General features: G+C 38.4%; 1 long non-coding RNA gene across 8 annotated transcripts in view; it reads left to right on the top strand.

The window, feature by feature from the left end:
• Positions 1 to 16,901, top strand: part of LOC102998820 (uncharacterized) — a 122,965-nt gene that overhangs the window by 8,480 nt on the left and 97,584 nt on the right. Inside the window, exon 3 of one of the 8 annotated variants that reach the window (XR_009006721.1) lies at positions 14,765 to 14,948. The exons of 6 other annotated variants lie outside the window; for them this stretch is intronic. This is a non-coding gene — a long non-coding RNA (uncharacterized LOC102998820). The remainder of the gene's footprint in view (positions 1 to 14,764; positions 14,949 to 16,901) is intronic. One more of the 8 variants, XR_009006719.1, reaches the window with a different exon arrangement.

The raw sequence follows: 16,901 nt of genomic DNA, 5'->3' as shown, positions 1-16,901 counted from the left end.
GCATGTAAAAATGTGACACTTCATGGAAATAGTAAGGCTTCCCCCAAGACTGGTACCATGAAGGGCTGAAGGAATCTGAGAGATTGGATAATTTGTCTAGATGAATCAATTAACTTTTTTTTTTTTTTAATTTTTGACTGTGCCACATGGCATTCGGAATCTTAGTTCCCCGACCAGGGATCGAACCCACGCCCCGTACACTGGAAGCATGGAGTCCCAACCACTGCACCACCAGGGAAGCCCCTCAATTAACTTTTATCATTCCATTTCCCTTCTATCGCCTTGTTAGTTTTGCAGTCTTTAATTATTCTTTTAGTGGTTACCCTAGAGATTATGACATACACCCTCAATTTATGTCTTCTATAGATTAATACTTTTACTGTTTCTTCCACAATTCAATGATAGAAAATATTTTAGCTCAATCTCCTCTTATCATTTATAGTATTGTTGACCTGAATTTTAATTCTACATATATTTTAAGTCTCTCTATGCATTATTATAATTGCTTAATGCAGTCAGTGTTCATATAGTTTTATCCACATATTTACTCTTTATTCTTCATAACGCCTTCACTTTTTATTTTTTAAGCATCATTAGTTCCTAACTTTAAGAAATCCCTTTAGTGTTTATTTTAGTGTAGGTCTGCTGGCAATTAATTATATCAGTTTTGGTTTTTCTGAAATCAACTTTTATTTCATCTTCGTTTAAAAGGATATTTTCCTTGAGAGTAGAATTCTAGGTTAGCAGGTTTTTTAAAAAATTTTTTTAAACAAATTATTTGTACTGTTTTTTAAAAAATTTATTTATTATTTATTTATTATTTATTTTTGGCTGTGTTGGGTCTTCGTTTCTGTGCGAGGGCTTTCTCTAGTTGCGGCAAGCGGGGGCCACTCTTCATCGCGATGCACGGGCCTCTCACTGTCGCGGCCTCTCTTGTTGCGGAGCACAGGCTCCAGACGCGCAGGCTCAGTAGTTGTGGCTCATGGGCCTAGTTGCTCCGCGGCATGTGGGATCTTCCTAGACCAGGGCTCGAACCCACGTCCCCTGCATTGGCAGGCAGATTCTCAACCACTGCGCCACCAGGGAAGCCCCTAGCAGTTATTTTATTTCAGCACTTTAAAGATATCATTTCATTGTATTTGTTGAAAAGTCAGTTGCCGTTCTTATTGTTTCTCCTTTGAATGTAATGTGCCTTTTTTTCTCTGGCTGCAATTAGATTTTCCTTTTTTCTCTTTTGTTTTCAGCAGTTTGACTATGATGTGCCTAGTTATGATTTCCTTTGTATTCATTCTGCTTGAGATTAGTAGAGCTTTTTGAATCAGTGGCTTGATATCATTTGTCAATTCTGGTATCTTTTCAATCTGGTATTCCTTCCAATTAAACATATATTGGACCTTTACACCATGTTCCATGTCTCTTACACTCTTTCCATTATTTTTCATTCCTTTTTTTTTCATAATGCTTCAGCCTGCATAGTCTCTGCTAACTCATTTCCAGTTCACTAAGCTTCTATTATGCTATATCTAACATCTACTTAGTGCTTAATTTAAGCTGTGTTTTTTAGTTCTAGAATTCCCATGTGATTCTTTCTAATGTCAATAATTTTGTCACCTAATTTCTTTTTTTTTTATATGGACCATTTTAAAAGTCTTTATTGTATTTGTTACAATATTGCTCCTGTTTTATGTTTTGGTTGTTTTGGCTGTGAGGCATGTGGGATCTTAGCTCTCTGACCAGGGATCAAACCTGTACCCCCTGCTTTGGAAGGTGAAGTCTTAACTACTGGACCACCAGGGAAGTCCCTGTCACCTAATTTCTTGAACATAGTAATTATAGTTTTTTTTTTTAAAGTTTGTGTCTGATAACTCAAATATTTGGATCACTATTGGGTTTATTTATATCACCTGTTTTATCTTGGTTTCCTTCAGCTGATTCATGGCATACCTGTGATTTTTTTTTGTTGTTGAATGCCAGAAATTGTATATGAAGTGTTTTAAAAAATTTCTCTGGATGATGTTTCATCCTCTAGAAATAATTTACTTTTCTTCTGGAGGCCAGATATAGTAGAAGCAGATAACCTTGGTCCATCAAGGATTAAGATGAGGGCTTCCCTGGTGGCGCAGTGGTTAAGAATCCGCCTGCCAAGGCAGGGGACATGGGTTCGAGCCCTGGTCCGGGAAGATCCCACATGCTGCGGAGCAACTAAGCACGTGTGCCACAACTACTGAGCCTGCTCTCTAGAGCCCGCGAGCCACAACTACTGAGCCCACATGCCACAACTACTGAAGCCTGCGCTCCTAGAGCCCGTGCTCCAGCAACAAGAGAAGCCACCACAATGAGGAGCCCACACACCGCAATGAAGAGTAGCCCCCGCTCGCCGCAACTAGAGAAAGACCGCGCACAGCAACGAGGACCCAACACAGCCAAAAATAAATTAAATAAATAAATTAATTAATTAATTTTAAAAAAGGATTAAGATGATCTGAGAATCTATTTCATCTTCATGGGGGCTGATCTATAACTGGTTTGCCTCTCCTAGGACAAAGCCATTCAGGATTTTTACCTGAAAGCCTGGCAGACCCTGATCTCTAGTTTTCTAGTTTTTGTCTCTATTACTATGAGACTTCCAAAAGCTCTGCTTAAGTTTTTAGCTTTTTAGTTGCTGCTTTCTGCTTGACTTCATGACATCTTGTCTTGTGTAGTTTAGAAATTGAACTATGCTCACAATTTGGAGCTCAGTTTTCTGTGGCTCCTTTTTTTTTGTTGGATCTTGACCTTCAAGTCTTGGCTGCCTTAATAACAAGCAGTAAATCCAATTTTTGTGCCCTACTTCATGAGACTTCTCAAAGCTATGAATCGCTATTTTCTGCTCTTCACCTTGGCTCTTCACCTTGGCTCCACACAGCTTAGAAATTGACAAATGCCTCAAGGGAAAAAGAAGCAGCTCACCTCAGTGTGTTTCCCTTTACTTAATTATCTAGACCTCTCTAATGCTGGTTTCCTTGCTTTATCTCTGATGCCTTTAAAAAGCTGTGATCTTTTGGTGTTTTGTCTAGTTTTCATAGTTTCTATCAGCCAAAGAATTGGTATGAGAGAAGATAACCTGTCATATTTGGAAGAAAAAAATCCTTGCTATAGAATTTCTATAGATATCAGTTACCAGTTGAAGAAAGATTCCTTCTATCCCTGGTTTGCAAAGAGGCTTTAATATGAATGGATGTTACATTTATTAAATGCCTTCTCTGTATCTATTGAGATGTGATTTTTCTTCTTTATTCTATCATTATAACATTGTATTCATTGATTTATGAATATTGCATTCCCAGAATAAACCCAGTTTACTAATGACCTATTATCTTTTAATATATTTATGGAGTTAATGTACTAATGTTTCATTTAGAATGTCATGAAAAAGATTGAACTGAATTTTCCTTTCTTGTAATGTTCTTGTCAGCTTTTGGATCAAAGTAATGCTGACCTCATAAAACGAGATGGAAAAGGTGCCCTTCATTCTTCTCTTTGAAAGAGTTCCTTTTCTTTGGAAGAGTTTGTGTAATATTGGTGTTAGTTCTTCCTTAGCTCCCTGATAAAATTTGTCAAGTAAGCCATGTGAACCTTGAGTTTTCTGTATGGAAAAGTTTTAAATTATGGATTAAATGTTTATAAATAGATGCAGGAAAATTTAGATTCTCTACTCATGTGTCAGTTTGTTACAGTATTTCCTTAGAATTTAGCTCATTGCATCTCAGTTTCATATTTTTAGTAAAAGCTTTTCATAATCTTTTCTAATGACCTTTTTAGTGTCTGTAAGATCTGTGGTGATATTCCCTTTTTCATTCCTGATATTAATTTATTTGTGACTTCCCACCTTAATCCAGTCAGGTATTGAGCTAATTTAAGTCCGAGCTTCATTCCTAGGAATGATCTATTTCAGTTCACACTTATTCCAGTTAAAATCTTGGAGTGTTTATAAAGACCTCTTTGCACTGGCATGCCCTGAACTTTCAACGACCACATAAGAGTGCTGAAATCTCTGAGTCGCAGCTCTCACTTGTAGAATGTGCAGAATGGTGATCACTTTGAGAGGAAAGCCAGCCACTCTTGGCTTCCTTCTACTTCTGGGTCTTAGCTGTACAAAGTCTTAATGCCTATGATTCTATGATGTCTTCAAACAGTTGTTTTTATATTTTCCCCAGGTTTTCTAGTTGTTTTCCCTGGGATAGTTGGTCCAAAACAAGTAATTCATCTTTTGCTAGAATTTTTTCTTATATGATGTTAATATTATACCTCAGTTATATTGAGAAAGCTAAATAAAAATTCTTCTCCAGTGAACAAGGATCACATTTTTTATAGCATATCTTGTCTTCAGGTACACATACTAAATATAAGTACTTTGAGGTCTTTTTATTCAAAGGAATCCTTTTTTACATGAATCAAGCTTTGTCACACTTTGTCAAAGTTTTACCTAACAGAATTATCTAGTGGGAAGAATGTTGGCTTTAGTGCAGATACCACAAGAGGTACTTTCAACATCCATTCTTGACTCCTTCTAACTTTCCTTCCTTTTAACAGTTATTGGAAGTTAAGAAATAAAACCCCTCAGTTTTCTCACCTACCTTATATCGAGTTGGACTCGTGACAGTTCTGTCCAATAATGATTAAGTGGAATTATATGGAGAGGGCATCTTTCTCAAATTAAAAAAAAGAAAGCCTGGAAAGGAGAAAATTTTTTTACCATTAACCTCTTTATCTTTGCTTATTTTTGCCTAGAATATAGATAGTATCTGGTAGGAGCCCAGTCATCTTGTAAGAACAAGGAAAGAAACATGAGAACAAACTAAGAAGTGGTTAAATAGTACCAATCTGGGTCCCTGACAGGATTATTGAGCCCTTGCATCAGTCCCAGACTGGCTATCATCAGACTCCTTATTAGAGGAGCTAACTAAACATCTTGTTTTCCCAGGCCATTGTGAGTCAGCTTCCCATTATTTGCAGCTGAAAATATTTCTAACTAATAGAGACTGAGATTCAGCAGAACTTGGTTCTAATTCTAATGTGACCACAGTGAAATGTCTATGCAAAAATAAATTGTATTTCTGTATACCAGCAAAAAGACATTTAGAAAATGAAATGAAAAGAAAACATTTTATCCCTAGTGCCCAGATATTGATCTTTAACCACCATTCCCACTAAAAGGGAACCAGAGATTTTTAGAGAAATATCTGATTCTGGGTCTGGACCTAGAAGAATACATGATGAGCATAGGTTATCTTCTTGTGCTAGAAAATACACACTTAAAGATTAATGTCTAAAGGACATAGGCGGCATCATGAAGGGCCTTCACTGGCCACATTTGATCATTTGAGCACCAAGATGAAAATGGCTGCAATTTGTTGTAATACATTAAATAAATACAAAACCATGAGTTCATAGTGATACTCCAAAAACAATCAAATGAAAAAAAGATGAAAGAAAAAGAGAAGAAAGTTCTTTGTCATTGTCTTAGAATGAGTTCTGGGTTAACAAAAATGGAAAGTTGCATACAGAAGGTTTATTGGGGAGAAACATCTGTAAGAGGTTGAGGAAGATAGGATTGGACAGAGGGAGAATTTACCCTCAATGCAGTTGCAACTGGGGCCTCAGACAGTCTCACAGGAAGCTCTGGAGCTGGGATGGCCCTTCAGAGTTGTCCCAAATGGAAGGCTGGACCTTTGTGTTCCTGCATAAGACACTCATTTAATACTGCCTGCTCCCTGAGCAGAGGTTGGGAGGTGAGGGCATAACTTTGAGTGAGGCAGTTCCCTGTAGCTGAGGGCGGTTCCCAATGAGAGATATAGCTATGAGGTCAGTAGCTGATTTTCCCAGAAACTGGGGGATAATGTATTGGCCCCAAAAAAGAGATCTGAGCAGAGCAACACAGTATTCACTACAGCAATTACTTACAGAAGAATGCCACCCAATAAATATAGAAAGAATTAGATAATTGATTCAGGTAAGGAACCTCAAGAGATGTTATCTTAGTCAGCTTAAGCTGTTGAGACAAAATGCCATAAACTGAGTGGCTTATCAACAACAGAACTTTATTTTGCACAGTTCTGGAGCCTGGAAATTGGAGCTTATGGTGCCAGTATGGTTGGATTCTTGGTGAGGGCCCACTTCTGGGTTGTAGCTAGCTGAACTTCTTGTTGTATCCTCACATGGTGGAAAAGGAGCAAGCTAGCCCTCTGGTCTCTTCTTACTAGGGCAGTAATCCCATTCATGAGGCTCCACCCTCATGACCTAATCAACTTCCAAAGGCCCCACCTCCTAACACTATCACATTGAGGGTTAGGATTTCAACATATGAATTTGGGGGGGACACATTCAGTCCGTAGCAGATGTTAAATGCATTTGATAAAAGGTTATTTGAACAAGATGCTCATGTAGAACCAAAATGTTACTCTACAAATTATTTGCTAATTGCATCCTTAATAGGGGGTTGCACAGTAGCACCTATGAAGTATTCTTGGCAGTTATTAAGTATTTGTGTTAAAAATGCTTAACCTGGGCTTCCCTGGTGGCGCAGTCGTTAAGAATCCGCCTGCCAATGCAGGGGACATGGGTTCGAGCCCTGGTCTGGGAAGATCCCACATGCTGCGGAGCAACTAAGCATGTGCGCCACAACTACTGAGCCTGCTCTCTAGAGCCCGCGAGCCACAACTACTGAGCCCACATGCCACAACTACTGAAGCCCGCGCACCTAGAGCCCATGCTCTGCAACAAGAGAAGCCACTGCAACGAGAAGTCCGCACACCGCAACGAAGAGTAGCCCCTGCTTGCCGCAACTAGAGAAAGCCTGTGCACAGCAACAAAGACCCAATGCAGCCAAAAATAAAATAAATAAAATTTTAAAAAATGCTTAACCTAAAACTGATCAAACTTCTATACCTAACTTCAAGTCTGTAGAAAATACAGGAGAGAAGAGAAAAGTTGAGATGACATCATGAGGAAACAATCAGATGACACGGAACATGGGACATTCTACAAGTCAACTAGCCCTGTTTCTTCAAAAAGTCAGTATTAGGTTAACAGGTCATGGCAAGGTGATGATGATGGTGTAGATTTGATTTCTCTAAATACTGTCTTAAAAATAGAACCATTCTGATAGCAAAAGAAAAACTTCACAGACTACATTTTGACCAAAACAAGGTGACAAGCATCCCCAGGAACCCTATAATGCAAATGGGTGAAACCAAGACATTAATAACAGCAAGATCTTTGCACAGGTTTAGCAGTACGGAAGAGTACCAGAGGGAATATAGGGTCATTCTGATGGTCCATGAGCCCAAGAGCACTGAATTCCTCAGTGTTTACTCCTCAGCTCAGTTACTTACTGCCTCAGTTTCTACCACAGGGGTTACCCCTACCCCTAGTGTCCTCACCTGACAGACTGTCCACTTGGGTCAAGACCCTTTAAGATTCTTCCAGCTGGATGCCTTCTGTGGCATCCACTTGGCCCCTGGGAAAACCCAAACACTCTCACTCCACCAAACTCTGGACATGCAAACTGTCTTCACTGCTGCTCTTTCTTCATCTTGCCATTTCAGGCTGCTATACCAGCCTCTGCTCTACAAGTTCATCTAGGTGGGAGTAGTCATCAGTCATTATGTTCACCAACACTCCAAAGTCCTGAGGACAAGCTTTACCAACAACTCTCTCAAGTTGCACCCAAGAGACAGGATTGGTCTGTGAATTTCTGCAGCTCAGCAGCTGGGGAAGAAGTCAGCCTCCCCATCTGAAAGGCAACCTCCATTATTCTGAGTTATCTTGGGGCTCCCCTTCTTAACTTGAGGTGGTGGTGGTGAGATCCAAAAGAAAGCAGCAAAGTACTCTCTAAAGCAAGATTTCCTTTCAAAAAATACTTTTAAAAAAGGAATATCCAACCTACTCTCACAAAGGTTGAAGGAAAATGATGGACTGATAGCCCAAGAACTTGGCCACCTTACAGTTAAATTTTCCAGAGTATGTCTAGACACCACATAAGAGCATGAATCTTCCAGAAATTAATGGATATAAATAAAATATTTCTACTCTTCCCATTTTATCTTTGTACCTGCCTCTAGGATGGGTTACCTAGTATTTTGTAAAGCCAAAATAACCTTATTTTTAATTTTTTAAAAATTTAAATTTAATTTAATTTAATATTTTTTAACATCTTTATTGGAGTATAATTGCTTTACAATGGTGTGTTAGTTTCTGCTTTATAACAAAGTGAATCAGCTATACATGTACATATATCCCCATATCTCCTCCCTCTCGCGTCTCCCTCCCACCCTCCCTATCCCACCCCTCTAGGTGGTCACAGAGCACCGAGCTGATCTCCCTGTGCTATGCGGCTGCTTCCCGCTAGCTATCTATTTTATGTTAGGTAGTATATATAAGTCCATGCCACTCTCTCACTTTGTCCCAGCTTACCCTTGCCCCTCCCCATGTCCTCAAGTCCATTCTCTACGTCTGCGTCTTTATTCCTGTCCTGCCCTTAGGTTCTTCATAACCATTTTTTTTCCTCAGATTCCATATATATGTGTTAGCATATGGTATTTGTTTTTCTCTTTCTGACTTACTTCACTCTGTATGACAGACTCTAGGTCCATCCACCTCACTACAAATAACTCAATTTCGTTTCTTTTTATGGCTGAGTAATACTCCACTGTATATATGTGCCGCATCTTCTTTATCCATTCATCTGTCGATGGACACTTAGGTTGCTTCCATGTCCGGGCTATTGTAAATAGAGCTGCAGTGAACATTGTGGTACATGACTCTTTTTGAATTATGGTTTTCTCAGGGTATATGCCCAGTAGTGGGATTGCTGGGTCGTATGGTAGTTCTATTTTTAGTTTTTAAAGGAACCTCCATACTGTTCTCCATAGTGGCTGTATCAATTTACATTCCCACCAACAGTGCAAGAGGGTTCCCTTTTCTGCACACCCTCGCCAGCATTTATTGTTTGTAGATGTTTTGATGATGGCCATTCTGACCAGTGTGAGGTGATATCTCACTGTAATTTTGATTTGCATTTCTCTAATGATTAGTGATGTTGAGCATCCTTTCATGTGTTTGTTGGAAATCTGTATGTCTTCTTTGGAGAAATGTCTATTTAGGTCTTCTGCCCATTTTTGGATTGAGTTTTTTGTTTATCTGATATTGAGCTGCATGAGCTGCTTGTATAATTTGGAGATTAAACCTTTGTCAGTTACTTCATTTGCAAATATTTTCTCCCATTCTGAGGGTTATCTTTTCATCTTGTTTATGGTTTCCTTTGCTGTGCAAAAGCTTTTAAGTTTCATTAGCTCACATTTGTTTATTTCCATTTCTCTAGGAGGTGGGTCAAAAAGGATCTTGCTGTGATTTATGTCATAGAGTGTTCTGCCTACGTTTTCCTCTAAGAGTTTTATAGTGTCTGGCCTTACATTTAGGTCTTTAAGCCATTTTGAGTTTATTTTTGTGTATGGTGTTAGGGAGTGTTCTAATCTCATTCTTTTACATGTAGCTGTCCAGTTTTCCCAGCACCATTTATTGAAGAGGCTGTCTTTTCTCCATTGTATATTCTTGCCTCCTTTATCAAAACTAAGGTGACCATGTATGCGTGGGTTTATCTCTGGGCTTTCTATCCTGTTCCATTGATCTATATTTCTGTTTTTGTGCCAGTATCATACTGTCTTGATTACTGTAGCTTTGTAGTGTAGTCTGAAGTCAGGGAGCCTGGTTCCTCCAGCTCCGTTTTTCTTTCTCAAGATTGCTTTGGCTATTGTGGGTCTTCTGTGTTTCAATACAAATTGTGAAATTTTTTGTTCTAGTTCTGTGAAAAAATGCCATTGGTAGTTTGATAGGGGTTGCACTGAATCTGTAGTTTGCTTTGGGTAGTATAGTCATTTTTACAATGTTTATTCTTCCAATCCAAGAACATGATTTATCTCTCCATCTGTATCATCTTTAATTTCTTTCATCAGTGTCCCATAGTTTTCTGCATGCAGGTCTTTTGTCTCCTTAGGTAGGTTTATCCCTAGGTATTTTATTCTTTTTGTTGCAGTGGTAAATGGGAGTGTTTCCTTAATTTCTCTTTCAGATTTTTCATCATTAGTGTATAGGAATGCAAAAGATTTCTGTGCATTAATTTTGTATCCTGCTACTTTACCAAATTCATTGATTAGCTCTTGTAGTTTTCTGGTAGCGTCTTTAGGATTCTGTATGTATAGTATCATGTCATCTGCAAACAGTGACAGCTTTACTTCTTCTTTTCTGATTTGGATTCCTTTTATTTCTTTTTTTTCTCTGATTGCTGTGTCTAAAACTTCCAAAATTATGTTGAATAATAGTGGTGAGAGTGGGCAACCTTGTCTTGTTGCTGATCTTAGAGAAAATGGTTTCAGTTTTTCACCATTGAGAACAATGTTGGCTGTGAGTTTGTCATATATGACCTTTATTATGTTGAGATAAGTTCCCTCTATGCCTACTTTCTGGAGGGTTTTTATCATAAATGGGTGCTGAATTTTGTTGAAAGCTTTTCCTGCATCTATTGAGATGATCATATGATTTTTCTCCTTCACTTTGTTAATATGGTGTATCACATTGATTGACTTGCGTATATTGAAGAATCCTTGCATTCCTGGGATAAACCCCACTTGATCATGGTGTATGATCCTTTTAATGTGCTGTTGGATTATGTTTGCTAGTAGTTTGTTGAGGATTTTTGCATCTATGTTCATCAGTGATATTGGCCTGTAGTTTTCTTTCTTTGTGACATCTTTGTTTGGTTTTGGTGTCAGGGTGCTGGTGACCTCGTAGAATGAGTTTGGGAGTGTTCCTTACTCTGCTATATTTTGGGAGAGTTTGAGAAGGCTAGGTGTTAGCTCTTCTCTAAATGTTTGATAGAATTCGCCTGTGAAGCCATCTGTTCCTGGGCTTTTGTTTGTTGGAAGATTTTTAATCACAGTCTCGATTTCAGTGCTTGTGATTGGTCCGTTTATATTTTCTATTTCTTCCTGGTTCAGTCTCGGAAGGTTGTGCTTTTCTAAGAAATTGTCCATTTCTTCCAGGTTGTCCATTTTATTGGCATATAGTTGCTTGTAGTAATCTCTCATGATCCTTTGTATTTCTGCAGTGTCAGTTGCTCTCCTTTTTCATTTCTAATTCTATTGATTTGAGTATTCTCCCTTTTTTTCTTAATGAGTCTGGCTAATGGTTTCTCAATTTTGTTTATCTTCTCAAAGAAACAGCTTTTAGTTTAATTGATCTTTGCTGTTGTTGCCTTCATTTCTTTTTCATTTATTTCTGATCTGATCTTTATGATTTCTTTCCTTCTTCTAACTTTGGGGGTTTTCTTTGTTCTTCTTTCTCTAATTACCTTAGGTATAAGGTTAGGTTGTTTATTTGAGATGTTTCTTGTTTCCTGAGGTAGGATTGTGTTGCTATAAACTTCCCTCTTAGAACTGCTTTTGCTGCATCCCATAGGTTTTGTGTCATCGTGTTTTCATTGTTATTTGTTTCTAGGTATTTTTTGATTTCCTCTTTGATTTCTTCAGTGATCTCATGGTTATTAAGTAGTATATTGTTTATCCTCCATGTGTTTGTATTTTTTACAAATTTTTTCCAGTAATTGATATCTAGTCTCATAGCATTGTGGTCGGAAAAGATACTTGATACGATTTCAATTTTCTTATATTACCAAGGCTTGACTTGTGACCCAAGGTATGATCCTTCCTGGAGAATGTTCCTTAAGCACTTGAGAAGAAAGTGTATTCTGTTGTTTTTGGATGGAATGTCCTATAAATATCAATTAAGTCCATCTTGTTTAATGTATCATTTAAAGCTTGTGTTTCCTTATTTATTTTCATTTTGGATGATCTGTCCATTGCTGAAAGTGGGGTGTTAAAGTCCCCTAATATGATTGTGTTACTGTTGATTTCCCCTTTTATGGCTGTTAGCATTTGCCTTATATGTTGAGGTGCTCCTATATTGGGTGCATAAATATTTACAATTGTTATATCTTTTTCTTGGATTGATCCCTTGATCATTATGCAGTGTCCTTCTTTGTCTCTTGTACTAATCTTTATTTTAAAGTCTATTTTGTCTGATATGAGAATTGCTACTCCAGGTTTCTTTTGATTTCCATTTGCATGTAATATCTTTTTCCATCCCCTCACTTTCAGTCTGTATGTGTCCCTAGGTCTGAAGTGGGTCTCTTGTAGACAGCATATATACGGGTCTTGTTTTTGTATCCATTCAGCCAATCTATGTCTTTTGGTTGGAGCATTTAATCCATTTACGTTTAAGGTAATTATTGATATGTATGTTCCTATTACCATTTTCTTAATTGTTTTGGGTTTGTTATTGTAGGTCTTTTCCTTCTGTTGTGTTTCCTGCCTAGAGAAGTTCCTTTAGCATTTGTTGTAAAACTGGTTTGGTGGTGCTGAATTCTCTGAACTTTTGCTTGTCTGTAAAGGTTTTAATTTCTTCATCCAACCTGAATGAGATCCTTGCTGCGTAGAGTAATCTTGGTTGTAGGTTTTTCCCTTTCGTCTCTTTAAATGTGTCCTGACACACCATTCTGGCTTGCAGAGTTTCTACTGAATGATCAGCTGTTAACCTTATGGAGATTCCCTTGTATGTTATTTGTTGTTTTTCCCTTGCTGCTTTTAATATTTTCTCTTTGTATTTAATTTTTGATAGTTTGATTAATATGTGTCTTGGTGTGTTTCTCCTTGGATTTATCCTGTATGGGACTCTCTGCGCTTCCTGGTCTTAATTAACTATTTCCTTTTCCGTATTAGGGAAGTTTTCAACTATAATATCTTCAAATATTTTCTCAGTCCCTTTATTTTTCTCTTCTTCTTCTGTGACCCCTATAATTCGAATGTTGGTGCGTTTAATTTTATCCCAGAGGTCTCTGAGACTGTCCTCAATTCTTTTCATTCTGTTTTCTTTATTCTGCTGTGCAGTAGTTATTTCCACTATTTTATCTTCCAGGTCACTTATCCGTTCTTCTGCCTCAGTTATTCTGCTATCGATTCCTTCTAGAGAATTTTAAATTTCATTTATTGTGTTGTTCATCATTGTTTGTTCTGTAGTTCTTCTAGGTCCTTGTTAAACGTTTCTTGTATTTTTCTCTATTCTATTTCCAAGATTTTGGATCACCTTTACTATCATTACTCTGAAGTATTTTTCAGGTAGACTGCCTATTTCCTCTTCATTTGTTTGGTCTGGTGGGTTGTTACCTTGATCCTTCAACTGCTGCATATTTCTCTCTCATTTTGCTTAACTTACTGTGTTTTGGGTCTCCTTTTCACAGGCTGCAGATTCGTAGTTCCCTTTGTTTTTGGTGTCTGCCCCCAGTGGCTAAGGTTGCTTCAGTGGGCTCTGTAGGCTTCCTGGTGGAGGGAACTAGTGTCTGTGTTCTGTAGGATGAGGCTGGATCTTCTCTTTCTAGTGGGCAGGACCACATCCGATGGTGTGTTTTGGGGTGTCTGTGACCTTATTATGATTTTAGGCAGCATCTCTGCTAATGAGTGGGGTTGTGTTCCTGTCTTGCTACTTTTTTGGCATAGGGTGTCCAGCACTGTAGCTTGCTGGTCGTTGAGTGGAGCTCAGTCTTAGCATTGAGATGGAGATCTCTGGGAGAGCTTTCGCCGTTTGATACTACGTGGAGCCGGGAGGCCTCTGGTGGACCAATGTCCTGAACTCGGCTATCCCACCTCAGAGGCACAGGCCTGACACCCGGTCAGAGCACCAAGACTTTGTCAGCCACATGGCTCAGAAGAAAAAGGAGAAAAAATGAGAGGAAGAAAGAAAAAAATAAAATAAAATAAGTTATTAAATTTAAAGATAAAAAATAATTTTTAAAAATGAAAAAAATTAAAAAGTCATAAAAAAAGAAAAAAAAGAAAGAAAGAAGAGAGCATCCAAACCATAAAACAAATCCACCAATGATAAGCACTAAAAACTGTACTAAAAAACAAAAACAACAGCAACAACAACAAAAAAAACGGACAGGCAGAACCCTAGGACAAATGGTAAAAGCAAAGCTATACAGACAAAATCACACAAAGAAGCATACACATTCACACTCTCAAAAAGAGAAAAAGGAAAAAAATATATATTGTTGCTCCCAAAATCCACTGCCTCAATTTTGGGATGTTTCATTATCTATTCAGATATTCCAGAGATGCAGGGTACATCAAGTTGATTGTGGATATTTAATTCACTGCTCCTGAGGCTGCTGGGAGAGATTTCCCTTTCTCTTCTTTGTTTGCACAGTTCCTGGGGTTCAGCTTTGGATTTGGCCCCGCCTCTGCGTGTAGGTCACCTGGGGGCATCTGTTCTTCGCTCAGACAGAACGGGGTTAAAGTAGCAGCTGATTAGGGGGATCTGGCTCACTCAGGCCGGGGGAAGGGAGGGGCATGGAATGTGCGGTGAGCCTGCGGCGGCAGAGGCCATCATGACATTGCAACAGGCACTCTGTGTGTTCTCCCAGGGAAGTTGTCCCTGGATCACGGGACCCTGGCCGTGGTGGGCTGCACAGGCTCCCGGGAGGGAAGGTGTGGATAGTGACCTGTGCTTGCACACAGGCTTCTTAGTGGCTGCAGCAGCAGTCTTAGCGTTTCATGCCCATCTATGGTGTCCATGCTGATAGCCACAGATCACGCCCATCTCTGGAGATTGTTTACATGGTGCTCTGAATCCCCTCTCCTCGCGCACCCTGAAACAATGGTCTCTTCCCTCTTAGGCAGTTTGAGACGTTTTCCCGGACTCCCTCTCGGCTGGCTGTGGCACACTAGCCCCTTCAGGCTGTGTTCATGCAGCCAACCCCAGTCCTCTCCCTGGGATCTGACTGCCGAAGAAGCCGGAGCTTCAGATCCCAGCCCTGACCTGTCCCAGCTGGCAGGTGAGCAGACAAGCCTCTCAGGCTGGTGAGTGCTGGTCGGCACCGATCCTCTGTGCGGGAATCTCTCCGCTTTGCTCTCTGCACCCCTGTTGCTGCGCTCTCCTCTGTGGCTCCGAAGCTTCCCCTCCGCCACACCCCATCTCTGCCAGTGAAGGGGCTTCCTAGTGTGTGGAAACTTTTCCTCCACAGCTCCCTCCCATTGGTGCAGGTTCCATCCCTATTCTTTTGTCTCTGTTTTTTCTTTTTTCTTTTGCCCTACCCAGGTATATGGGGAGTTTCTCGCATTTTGGGAAGTCTGAGGTCTTCTGCCAGCGTTCAGTAGGTGTTCTGTAGGAGTTGTTCCACATGTAGATGTATTTCTGACGTATTTGTGGTGAGGAAGGTGATCTCCACGTCTTACTCCTCTGCCATCTTGAAGGTCTCTCCAATAACCTTATTTTTTATAGACAGATGTGTTTTTCTAGAAATAATACATATAGTCCTTCAGGCTGACAGGAAATGACACTAGGTGATTAATTCACCTAAAGAAATAAAAAGTTCCAGAAAAAGATAAATATGTAGGTAAATATAAAATGCTATATATATTTAAAACATTTTCTTAACAAATTTAAAAGATATAAGGTTTCATAAAATAATAATTGTAAGCCTCTTTTGTTCAGCTTGTAACATATAAAGATATAATATATGACAATAATAGCACAAAGAAGGGGGAGAAAGAAATGGAGCTACATTAGTGCAATTTTTCTATATTTTGCCAAAGGTAAGTTAGTATTAATATGAAGTAGATAGTCACAAGTTAAAATATATATAGTAATCCCTAGAGCAACAACTAAGACCATAACTTAAAAAAAATAGTGAAACAATTCAGCAAAGGAATTTACATGGTATAATATAGAAAAATGTATAACAGCAAAGAAGAAAGTAAAGGAGGAACAGTGAAACAAAAAAGACATGGGACATATAAAAAATAACAAAATGGGAGATGTAATTTCACCATATAAATAATTACATTAAATGTGAGAAGATTAAGCATTCCAGTCAAAAACCAGACATTGTTAGGACAGAAAACAAGATCCAACTTTATGCTGTCTGTTAGAGACACACTTTATTTTGGAGGACACAGGTACATTTAAAAGTAAAAGGATGAAAAAAGATATACAATGCAAACAGCAACTAAGAAAGTGTTGAAGTGGCCATGCTAATATCTGAAAAAATAGACTTTAAGACAAAAAAGTATTATCAGAGTTAAAGGAGGATATTTCATGATGATAAAAGTGTAAATTGACCAGGAATCTATAACAATTATGAACCTATATGCACATGACAATAGAGCCCCAAAATGCACTAAGCAAAAGCTGATAGAACTGAAAGGAGAAATAGACACAACAATCATAGTTGGAGATGTCAACACCCTACTCCAAATAATAAATAAAAATCTAGATAGCAAATCAGCAAGGATATAAATGACTTGAACAATATTATTAACAAACTTGAACTGACTGACATCTATAAAACATTCCATCCAACCAAAGCAGAATACATATTATTTTCAAGTGCAAATGGAACATTCTCTAGGAGAGACCATATTAGTCCATAAAAAGTCTCAGTAAATTTAAAAGATTTGAAATCATGCAAAGCATATTCCCTGGCCACAACAGAAATGAATTAGAAACCACAAAGAATGAAATTTGGGAAATTTCCAAATACTTGGAAACTAAGTAACAAACTTCTAAATAACTCTTGAGTGAAAGAAAAAAATCAGAAAAGGAATTTAAAAATATGTCAAAGTGAAAGGAAATGAAAATATAACATATCAAATTTTATGGGGTGCAGCTAAGTCAGTGCTTAGAGGGATATTTTATAGCTTTAAACACCTATATTAGAAAAGATAGAGAAGATACCAAATCAATAACCTAAGCTTATGTCTTAAGAAATTAGAAAAAGAACAAACTGAAGCAAACAGAAGGAAGAACATAAT

The sequence above is a fragment of the Balaenoptera acutorostrata genome, chromosome X, assembly GCF_949987535.1.
Source record: "Balaenoptera acutorostrata chromosome X, mBalAcu1.1, whole genome shotgun sequence".
Classification (NCBI taxonomy): domain Eukaryota; kingdom Metazoa; phylum Chordata; class Mammalia; order Artiodactyla; family Balaenopteridae; genus Balaenoptera; species Balaenoptera acutorostrata.
The sequence above is the reverse complement of the archived record's forward strand: the minus strand, read 5'-3'. Positions and strand labels throughout refer to the sequence as shown.